Here is a 12,062-nt window from a genome sequence, read left to right as displayed (position 1 = left end):
CCATCTTTTAGGTTAGGCCTGAAAAAGATCCTTTGCAGATCCAATATATTCAAAAATATCTCCTTCCAGGTCAAGAGTCTGGGTGTCATTCTGGATAGTACCCCTTCTTTTTCATCTCATATGAATAATGTTACCAGGATTGCTTTTCTTCATTTTCGAAATATTTCTAGACTTCATCCAGTTTTGACAAAACATAATACTGAAGTTTTGGTTAATGCCTTAGTTACCCTAAGGTATAGACTGTTTTGTTACTTTACGGTAATGCCATTTTGTCTGACATCCCTGAAAAACATATCCATCGTTTGCAAATTATACAAAATTCTGCAGCTAGGATAATCACTTGTTCTAAGTCCACTGAATATATTACACCTATTTTTTTCAAACTTTATTGACTCCCTGTCTAGTTCTGTATACAATATAAAATACTGCTGTTAACATTTTAAGCTCTACACGATCTTGCTCCTCTCTGCCTTACTGATCTTTTACAGGCCTATACCCCTTCCTCATCTCAGATCCTCATCTGCATCTTTACTTTCTGTGCCACACATTAAACGTTGTTCTATGGAAGCCAGAGCTTTCAATTACAGTGCTCCACAACTGTGGAATTCTCTCCCTTCTCATATGTCAACTTGATTCAATAACAAAATTTAAAACTATTCCTAAAACACACTTCTTCAAACTGGCATATGAAATATGAATTTATTATTTGTCAATGAATTTCTTGCAAGTGTGTTACTTCTTTCTTGCTGTATTGCTGTTGATTTTATCTGTTCCTATTTATATTATATTCTTGTTTAATTCTTTGTAAGGTGACCCTGAGTGTTTAGAAAGGCGCCCAATAAATAAAATGTATGATTATTATTGTTGTATATTAGAAAATATGAGTAGACATACAGTATATACAAAAACTGGTTATATACATATAAAATATGGATAATATAAAAAAAAACTAAAAATCCTTCACAACTATTTGGATAGACACCCCTAAAGCCTTACTGTTTGGGCACTTGTGGATTTTTTTATAATTCATACGGTTACAGTTACATGAAACAGGCCCAATTCAGCTGAATATTCTTGAAAGGAGTATCGATGATGTATGCTAGTGTGTTACTCAGATTCATATACAGGGGAAACCTGTAATGGGCATATGAAGTGGTCATGAATAACAAGATTTTAGGATTTCAATAGTATCTGCTTGTGTGATTAAAAGCTCACTTGGCTGAACTTGATCATAAAAGCTGACTTGGCTGAAGTTAATCAGTGAGCGAAATAATATATGGTTAAAAATTCAAGCAGCACTTATCAAATTATTTTTTAATTTATAGTATCCTATAATTGCAATAATGAGTTTCTGTGTTTATTTAATCCATCTGCACTTTACCTCTTATGCCCAGTTTGTCATGTTCCATTTCAAAAGTAAGAAAGAAGCATATTTTATATGCAACTTTATATATTTTTTTAATGTCATATATTTTAGAGAATGACTATATATATATATATATATATGTATTATATATATATATATATATATGAAGTGTGGCGCTGTTGTCCTTGATAGAGCACGTGTATCAATACCCTCCCATAGCTCAATGCGAGTTTCACCTCCTTCCGTTAACTACGTGATTTTTGTGACTGCTATTAGCGAAGTTGTGTTTTTGGTTGTGTGTCACGCAAAATGGAACAGCGGAATTTGGAGCAACGTTGTGCCATTAAACGGCAAGTGTGACGCTTGAAAAATTAAAACAGGCCTATGGGGAACATTCTTTATCCCGAGCTCAAGTTTTTCGCAGGCACAAATCATTTTTGGAAGGCAGAAACACTAATGAAAACATCGAACGTGTGAACACTCTTGTGAGATCAGACCGTCGTTTAACATTAAGAATGTTGAGTGAACAATTAAATTTGAACAGATTTACCATTCATCAAATTTTGACTGAACATTTGCACATGCGAAATGTCTGTGCCAAAATGGTGCCGAAAAAATGCCCTCTCCATAACAGAATTTTTGACCTCAAAAGGCATTCCTGTGGTTCCCCAGCCCCCTTATTCACCTGACCTCAGTCCGTGTGACTTTTTCCTTTTTCCTAAACTGAAAATGTCCTCAAAGGACGTCATTTCGGGACTTTAGAAAACATCCAAAAGAGTGTAACGGACATGCTGAAGACCATACCAGTTAAAGACTTCCAGTGCTGCTACCAACAGTGGGAACAACGTCTCCATTTGGTGTGTAGCTGCCCAAGGGAACTACTTTGAAGGGGATAACATCGATGTTTGAAAAAAATAAAAACTTTGGTAAATAAAAAGTTAGTCTCATTATTATCTAAGGTATTATCTAATGTATTTTTACATGCATGTAACTTTACAGAAATACATCTCACTATAGCTATGAGCACACAATAAAGGCTCTTTCTCTTAGGAACTTTCCCAGACCTCCAAATTTTTATTTATTTATTTATTTTTTTTTATTAATTTTATTGCACTCCATACAAAGCAATCAAGTTTTTACAAAAAGAAAAATAGAGTTAAGAACAGATCGATCCCCACCCTTGAGAGAGAGAGCAAGCCAAACGGTAAAATTTAAGGCTTTAAACATACCTAAATTAATAAATTCTCTGTGCTTTATGAACTTATTTTAAAATATTACTGATTAGATCCTGCCATGTTTTGAAAAAGTCTGTACGATCCTCTAACTGAGTATTTGATTTTTTCCAATTTCAAATAATATAACACATTAGTTTACCACTGACTTAAAAGAGGAGAGTTTGGATTCTTCCAGTTTATCAGAATAAGTCTGCGTGCCAACAGTGTAGTGAATGCAATCACAATTTGTTTGTCTTTCTCCACTTTAAGCCCTCTGGAAGAACCCCAAACACAGCTGTTAATGGGTTAGGAGGGATTGTGAGTCCAAGGCTGTCTGAAGGTAATTAAAATTTTTGTCCAGAATAATGTTAATTTGGTGCAGGCCCAGAACATGTGACCCAGTGAGGCTGGGACTTGGCTGCAACGTTCACAGGTTGGATCATGCCCTGGATACATTTTGGAGAGTTTTAGAGACAGATGTGCTCGATAAATAATTTTAAGTTGTATAATTGTATGCTTTGCGCATATGGAGCTCGAGTGAATTCTCTGCATTGCTACTTTCCACTCCTTTTCTGATATATTAATTGAGAGATCTTTTTCCCAGTGTCCTCTTGGATCTTTGAAAGGAGGGATTGTAAAATGATTTTATATATTGTAGAGATGGAGTCTAAGTCCTTGAGATTGAGCAATATTTTTCCAGCATGGTTGAGGGTGCAAGATGAGGAAAATCTGGAAGGTTCTGTTTAACAAAGTTCCTGATTTGAAGATAGTGAAAGAAATGTGTAGCTGGAATGTTAAATTTGGAATGTAATTGTTCATAGGATGCAAAGACGTTGTCTATATAAAGATCTCTAAGCAAGTTAATTCCAAATTTTTCCAGATATTAAAACTGCATATGTTTGTGAAGGTTGAAAGAGGTGGTTCTCTTGCAGAGGTGCCACAGATAGAAGCTTCTCCGTCTTAAAATGCTTTCTACATTGGTTCCAGATTCTAAGTGAGTGGAGCACAATTGGGTTATTAGTGTATTGCCGATAACGTGTGTTTATTGGAGCACAGAGCAAGGAATACAAAGAAGTACTGCAGGATTTTACTTCTATTGTGGTCCAAGCCTGTGTATGTTCTTCTATTTGTGTCCAGGTTCTTATCGCCTGTATATTTGCTGCCCAGTAATAAAACTGGAAGTTAGGTAGAGCCATGCCACCTTCTGCCTTTTGTCTTTGTAGGGTCGCTCTTTTGATGCGTGGATGTTTTGAATTCCAAATAAATGAGGTTATTGTTGAATCTAATTGCTTAAAGAATGATTTATTAATGTATATTGGGATGTTTTGAAATAAAAAGGAGCTTAGGAAGAATATTCATCTTAACAGTGTTAATTCTTCCAGCTAGTGTGAGATGAAGGGTTGACCATCTATGCAAGTCTTGTTTAATTTTTTCCATGCAGAGCGAAATTTTGTTGATAAAGAGCTTTATGTTTACTTGTGATGTTTACCCGAGGTATTTAAACTGTTCTGCAATGATAAAAGGTAGGGTGTCTAATCTAATATTATATGCTTGAGAATTCACTGGAAAGAGTACACTTTTATTCAGATTAATTCTGAGACCAGAGATCTTTTGAAATTCTGTGAGTGCTGCTAAGACTGCAGGCACAGAATTTTCTGGGTCGATATATACAGTACCATGTCATCTGCATATAATGAGATTTTCTGTTCCAGTCCTTCTCTGCTAATCCCCTTTATCTGATCAGTATTTCGACAATGTATTGCCAGTGGTTCAATGGCAATGCAAACAGCAGCGTGACAAGGGCATCCTTGTCTAGTGCCACGCTCTAGTTTAAAGTAGTCTGAGCAAATGTTATTGATGCAAACTGAAGCTTCTGGGTTAGTATACAGTAATTTAATCCATGCACAAATGTTGGGCCAAACCCAAACTTCTCCAATGTAGTAAAAGGTATTTCCATTCAATCATGTCGAATGCTTTTCTGCATCCAATGATAATAATATTTCTGGGGTGTTTGATTTAGTTGGTGAGTATATTACATTAAACAGGCGTCGAAGATTTGAAGATAAGTGTCGGCCCCTAATAAATCCAGTTTGGTCTTGTGATATTACGAGGGAGCACTTTCTCCATCCTTCTAGCTATGATTTTAGAGAGTATTTTAACGTCGTTATTCAGAAGTGAAATTGGTCTGTATGATGCACATTGTAATAAGTCCTTATTTTGTTTTGGAAAACAGTGATTAGTGCTTGGCGAAAGGTTTGTGGAAGAGATTGGTTATCTCTGGCTTCTGTAAATGTTGCTAATAGGAGGGAGCTAGCTGAGCGGAGAATTTCTTGTAAAATTCTGCAGGGTAGCCATCAGGGCCTGCTGCTTTCCACCTTGGAGTGACTTTATAGCATCTAGTAATTCTGATAATGCCAGAGGTTTATCAAGTTCCTCCACAAAAGCGTCTATTTGTGGTATCTGTAATGTATCCAGAAATGCATTAGATGTGTATTGTCTTCTTTAAACTCAGTAGTATATAGGGATTTATAGTAGTCTCTGAAAGTGTGCATTATATTTTTGTGTTCGATGATTTTATCTCCGTTCGTGTTAGTGATTACGAGATTGCGCTATGCACTTCTTGCTTGTGAATTTGTTGAGCTAAAAGCTTATTAGCTTTCTCCATGTTCATAATAATGATGTCTGGATTTGTAAATTAGTTGTTCAGTTTCTTTAGTTGTCAAGAGGTTTAATTCTGAATGTAGAGCCTGCCTCCTCCTATGTAGAGTCTCGCTTGGTAGTCTGGCATGTTCTTCATCTATTTTAGTAATTTCGCTTTTTATCTCTGCTACTTTCTTGGCTTCGGATTTATTTCTGTGGGAAAGATATGAGATAATCTGTCCTCTTAAGAAGGCCTTAAGAGTTTCCCAGAGTATTCCTGCAGAGATCTCAGGGATGTATTTGTCTCTAGAAAGAATTTGATTTGTTTGGATATAAATTCAGTACAATTCTCGTCAGCTAATAGAAGCGGTTGAGGCCATCTGGGGTGAGTGTATGGGGCTTAGTAATTTTAGCTCCAAGATCATAGGTGCATGGTCAGAAATAACAATAGCATCGTATTTACAAGATTTAATCTTAGGCAAGAAGTTATTGTCTATAAAGAAGTAATCAATCCTTGAGTAGCAATGATGTACTGGTGAGTAGAAAGAATATGTTCTTGAATTTGGGTTTAAAAACCTCCAGGGATCTGATAAGTTGTGATCAGTTATAAACTTTGTAATTATCTTTGCGTGTTAGATGCCGTTCCCCTGTGGAGGAAGTCCTATCTAAAAGTGGATTTAGAACACAATTAAAGTCCCCAGCCATTATAACTTTATGAGTGTTCAGATTGGGAATGGATGCAAATAAATTTTGTATAAATTCCTTATCATCAACATTAGGTGCATAAACATTTATCAAAATCATTTTACAGTTAGATAAGTCTCCCATGACCATTACATATCTCCCTTCAGGATCCAATACTACATCTGATGCTACAAATGGTACTGTTCTATGTATGAGAATTCCCACACCTCTAGTTTTCTTTGTAAAACTAGAATGGAACATTTGGCCAGTCCAGTCTTTTGCAGCCGGAACTGATCCTTGCTTAGTAAGTGGGTTTCCTGTAAAAATACTATTTTAGCATTTAGACCTGTTAGGTGAGAGAGTACTTTCTTTCTCTTTAATTCGTGATTCAGGCCTTTAACATTCCAGCTTACGGTTAACTGTCCCATCATGGAGACACTGATTCTGAGTTTTTGATGTCATTTTATAGTCTTAACTGGAAGTGAGACAGCTTAGGTCTTAATTTCCTATTTCCCCTAGAGTTGTTGCCATGCAGCTTATTATTACGTTGGTAGTTATAATTATAAAGATTAATAGGATAGATTAGGTATAGATCAAGCCTGCTCTCTTTCTCTCCCCTTAACCCCCACCCTCCCTTTTGCCTCCCCAAGTGAGGCTAAAACCCACTTCACATAGTCCCAGTCCTCTGACATACCCAGAGACAGAGCACGTCCAAAGCAAAACAAGCCCCAATGCAGCGGCGCTTTAGGGTTAAAAGATAGAGATATCTGTTACCAATATAGTCTTTAAAAAGAAAAAAAAAAAAAAGAATTTTGCACTTAAAATATATATATAGTCTTCAGCAATTTTAGTGCATTAAGATGATACACCCAGATAATAAACCCGGTGATGGTGTTAAAGATGTGTCCAAAATAAGCATAACAAGTCTTAATGCAGTAATAGCAATAACAATAAACCAAGGGTATGATATTGAACAGTCTTGTTTAGGGTAGAGATGAAATAATTAGAAAAGAAAAAAAAGGAAAGAAAAAGTAATTAAGCACAATAAAACATAAACAGATAGCCCTAGTAATACTAAGTAATAATGAGAAAATGAGAATATATGCTGATAAAACCCTTATTTTAAAACAATAGATCAGACAGTAGATTATTAACCGCCATGACTCACTATTATGTATCAGAATAGTCCGGGATCAGCTTTCTTAATTCCTTTTCTGCTTCTTCCTTGCTAGCGAAGACATAGAAATGACCTGCCATTCCACTTTCAGTTTTGCCGGATACAAGAGGCTGTATTTGACTGGCTTGCCGTAACGCTGTTTAATGTTGTAGAAGGCTGCGCTTAGTAGCTGTTGCTGGCGAGAAGTCAGGAAAGATACGAATGTGGTTATTTTCAAATGTAATATCTTCCTTGTTTCTGAGGAGTGCCATCACCTCTAGCTTAAATGATAATCGTTCAAAACGAACTATAAAAGACCTTGGTCTGGGTCTAACGGTGTTTGATCCGCGTACGTGGTAAGCTGCTGCTATCTCAGATTCTGCTTTAAAGTCGCCCCGATTATTTTAGAAAAAGTTCAGCAGCGAATTTCACAGGGTTTGAACTTTCTCGATTCTCAGGCAGACCTTCAATTCTGACATTATACCTTCTACTTCATCTTCCAAAGCAGCCAGTCTTTCTCGAGTTGTTTGCATTCGGAGCTGACATTTTCTGCTTTTTCTTCAGCACCGGTGGCTAAATTTTCGGCTAATTCAATCCTAGTCGTGAATGTCTCCTTGAGATCCTCCAATTGATCAGTAAGCGTTTCAATTTTACCCAGCACCTGTCGGATTTCCACTTGCATTTCTTGTCGCAGCCTTTCATTTGCCTGTTGCAGCATCAGCCGTTTCGTTTCGTTTGCTTGCTGCCATTCCTGTTTCAATTCCAGCAACTCTTGTTTCAGCCTCTCATGTGCCTTTGCCCTTGCTTTCTCATTTGCCTTCTCGGTTTTCTTTATATCTTGTACGATCTCAGCGAGCATCACCTCCAGTTTAGACATTTTAATTGTGCCTTCTTGTACCGTGGGTGAAGCGTCAGACTCTACTGTAGCCGGTGCTCCCGCTATTCCCGGCTCACGTGGAGTAATTGAGATCGCGGACTGCAAGGCCCCTTCCAGTTTCAGGTGTTCTCCGATCAGCGAGCTATCGAGATCTGCACTCCCGATCTTACATTCGCTCCCCTTTTCACTCTCAGCCGGCGACGATGTAGCGGACCTTGGTCCCGAAGAGTCTGTACTTTCGCCCAGCTGTTCCAGCTCTCTCTCTGAAAGGCTGTATCTTGAGCTAGGGCTTGCTGATCTTGGCTTGGGTGCAGCTTTAGTTTTCTTTTCTTTCGGACCCCCTTTCTTGCTGGCCATATTTATATATGCTTACATATATAATGTAGCAGTGTCCTTGGGTTGAATAAATGCAGGATATCTCAGGATAATAAGCAAATAATTTGAAAAATAACATTGCTGCTAGCGGAGCCCCACTTCAGACGTCCATCTCTCGCATCGGACGAGACCAAAACCAGACCTCCAAATTAATTCTAAAAATAAATAAAACATTTTATGATAATCAGTAAGAAAAGTTATACGATGATCATCATCTTGACCAATGGCCATAAATTACAAATTATAATATTCTTTAGCCTGATTAGCCCAATTTTAGGTCATGCAAAGGCTACGCCTTATTTTGACAGAGGGGAGCACAAAAACAGGGACAACTCTGATCAAATCACCAGTCCATCACAAAGAACACTCCCATACATTTACAACACTAATTTAGAATTGGTTACCACAAGTATATTTTGTAGCAGCTCATAATCTGTCCAATTTGACAGAATATGGTTATACATTTTTATTGGACTCTCACTGCGGATAACTGTTTATATTCACACATTCTAAATCAAATACAATATAATTGCTATCTTCTCTTCTGTTTCTTCATCATCAAGTAATAACAGTTTATTCATTTACTTTATCCATAAGTCTGATTAAGCAGGATTGCATTGCTAACATTAAAATATTGTTTCAATTGTATTTTTTTTTTCTTAATGGATCACGGAGTTGCATGTTGGAACTTTAGTCAGCAATGCTGCCTCAGTGGGAGTATCCTGGGTTTAAATCTTGTAAATGTTAAGTTTATACATAACTCATACATATTTTTGGGGATTTTCCTCCGCTATTCCAAATATGTGCAGATAATGCTAACTTATACAGAAAGCAGCCACAATAGGTACTGACTCCCTGTGTCCTCGAACTTGAATAAACAGGTTAGGAAAAGAATGGATGGAATAGTGGATCATCTTGGAAATACATACATATTAAATGAAATTAATTCCTGAACAGTATGTTTTTTTTAATTCTTTGATGCTCCCTTTCTGATACTTTTAATTACTTGAAAACCTGCTTATCCTGGAAATCACTACTTGACTTCCACTAAATATTTGTTCCTTCATTACTGAATTTTCAACAGCCTTGTTACATTAAACTTTATTTATATACCTTTTGTCTTGAAATTTAAACATAAACTTGTCATATTTATTGGAAAAAATATTTATAAAACAGAACAGAAAAAGGTCCAGTTGAATTGCCCTACATCCAAAATGACCCTAACTAACCCTGAACTTGACACAATGAACAAATTTAAACAAAGTCAAAATGAACTTTATTGTCATCTCAACCATATACAAGTATACAGATAGACGAAATTGTGAAGCTCAGGGTCCACAGTGTAACAACATGACATGCAAATAATAAATTAATAATAGAATTAAAATTTAAATTTAAAATTAAAACACAAGACATTGTGCAAAGACAAGATAAGAAGTAGCAGTAATATTGACGTGTAGTTCGCAATATGAACATTGATACAATGTATGGTATTTGCAATCTAGATAAATAAATATAGTCAATAGATATGTAATATAATAAATAAATAATAGATATAGATAATACAGAAATTATCAGTGTATGATAATAGTTGTTTAAGACGTGTAAACAATGACAGGTCAAAATGTTTCACAGCAAAAGGATATCAAGAGTGTCAAAATACTTAAAGGTCAGTATGAGATTTTCAGTTCTTTTTCTACATGCACACTCGTCTTTGCAGGAAAGTGGCTTGCATGTATAAAAGTTCTATTTTTAGAGGTGGTGGAAGCAGTGTGGAAGATCCCAGGGGCAGCGTGGTGTTAAGGAGTCTGAGAGCTTGGGGGTAAAAACTCTCCTGCAGCCTGGCAGATTTGACTTTGATGCTGCAGTATCTTCTCTTGGATGGCAGAAGTGTGAAAAGTCCATGTGAGGGGTGTAAGGGGTCCTGCACAATACTGCAGGCCTTGCGGACACTGTGTTTGTAAAATATGTCCTGTATTGAAGGGAGAGGCACCCCAGTAATGTTCTCTGCTGTCTTCACTATCCTTTGCAGGTGCTTGCGGTTGGATATGTTGCAGTTGCCATACCAGACAGTGATGCAGCTGGTCAGAACGCTTTCAATGGTGCCTCTGTAGAACATGGAAGGGGGAAGACGTGCTTGCTTCAGCCGCCTCAGGAAGTGTAGCCTTTGCTGGGCTTTCTTGATTAGTGATGAGGATGTGTTCACGTAAGTTCCTCAGTTATGTGCATACTGAGGAACTTAGTACAGTGATCCCTCGCTATATCACGCTTCGACTTTCGCGGCTTCACTCTATCGCGATTTTTTCTCATACACGCTTACGTCACTATGCATGCGCTTTCTGAGAACTTTTATCTAAGCCCCACGATGGCTCCTAAACGTGCTGCTCTTTCTAAGCCTTCTGACAATAAAACTAAGTGCCGGAGGAAGATGCTTACTATCCAAGAGAAGGTGAAACTCTTGGATATGATCAAAGATGGCAATACCTTACAAAAGCCTCCTCACGCATATGAAAAGACAGCGCCAGCAACTGCCTATCAAGATGTTCTTCTGCCGCACACCCAGATAGCCACTGCCTACTCTTAGTACTCCTTCAGCGGAAGAAGACAACGATGCACCTGCTGAAGATACTGCACCACCTGAAGACTCTCCTACTGAGGTTGTGCCTTCATGGGTTAGTGGTTGTGTGTAAGAACTGTGTGTGTGTGTAATTAAATGTACAGTACAATAATCTACTATATGAAAGCGGTCGGGATTGTCCTTCCATCCCGTGAGTGCAAAGCGTAGCGGTATTCCACTTATCACAGACTTGCAGCTTGCGGTACGAAGCGACACGATGTGAGCAGAGTTCTGGTGCTCCCATCGTCCACTTGCTTTTTGTGTGCGATGCGCTGGAAAAATAAACAAAATTATGTCTCTGGAAATAATTAATGTTGATGGAGTACAAATGCCTCACCGCGTAGTAAATAGCAGGAGAGATGGTGCTTGCTTATTCTAATCTATAGCTTATTTAGTGCATGAAACTCCGTCTTTAGCGGTACAGATTTGGGCTGACATTGTACGACTTTGGACAGGCACTTGAGGGGATAAAAAAAACATAGGTTTTCGGGAGATGTTATGAATGGGCACTTTAATGTTCTCATTCCCAACACTTACATGCCTGATGTACACATGGAGTGCACACAAATTGAGGATAAAAGTCGGTCGCCTTAAAATGCGGGTGATCCTAGTTTGTTTTTTTTTGTTTTTTTTTACTGTGTCCTGTTCGGCTGTGAAGCAATCAGAAGTGATGTCTGAATGCTGGCGACCAACCTTACAGTTTTTTTCTCAGGTGGAGCGTTACAGCTTCTGCTGACGTCACGCCTGATACCAAAACTTTATTAAAAATATTTTCAGATGTTTTTAAGATTCGAACCGGACACGGAGACAAAAGTGAAAGAAAAAGAAGAGAGAGAAGAAAGAGATGGAAGTAAAGGGGGAAGGGGGGGTTTTCGTATAGAATAAACAATAAATGAACCAGAATCCGCTTCTAGACCTGCAGAAAGGGGACCACAAGACAAAAACATTGCTGCATCAGCTACATGAAGATATATAAAAGTAAAAATGTTTGCTGACAATCATACAGTAATTATTACTAAGGCATTAAGGGCCAACCACAACCTTAGGTCATGTGCTGAAGATGTCCAAGTCATACTTATGAAATCACCATGTGAGCACCTGTGTGTGTATGCACGCTTGTATGTGTAAGGTTT

Source organism: Polypterus senegalus, chromosome 5 (assembly GCF_016835505.1).
Source record: "Polypterus senegalus isolate Bchr_013 chromosome 5, ASM1683550v1, whole genome shotgun sequence".
Lineage (NCBI taxonomy): Eukaryota > Metazoa > Chordata > Cladistia > Polypteriformes > Polypteridae > Polypterus > Polypterus senegalus.
This window is presented reverse-complemented; position numbering follows the sequence as displayed.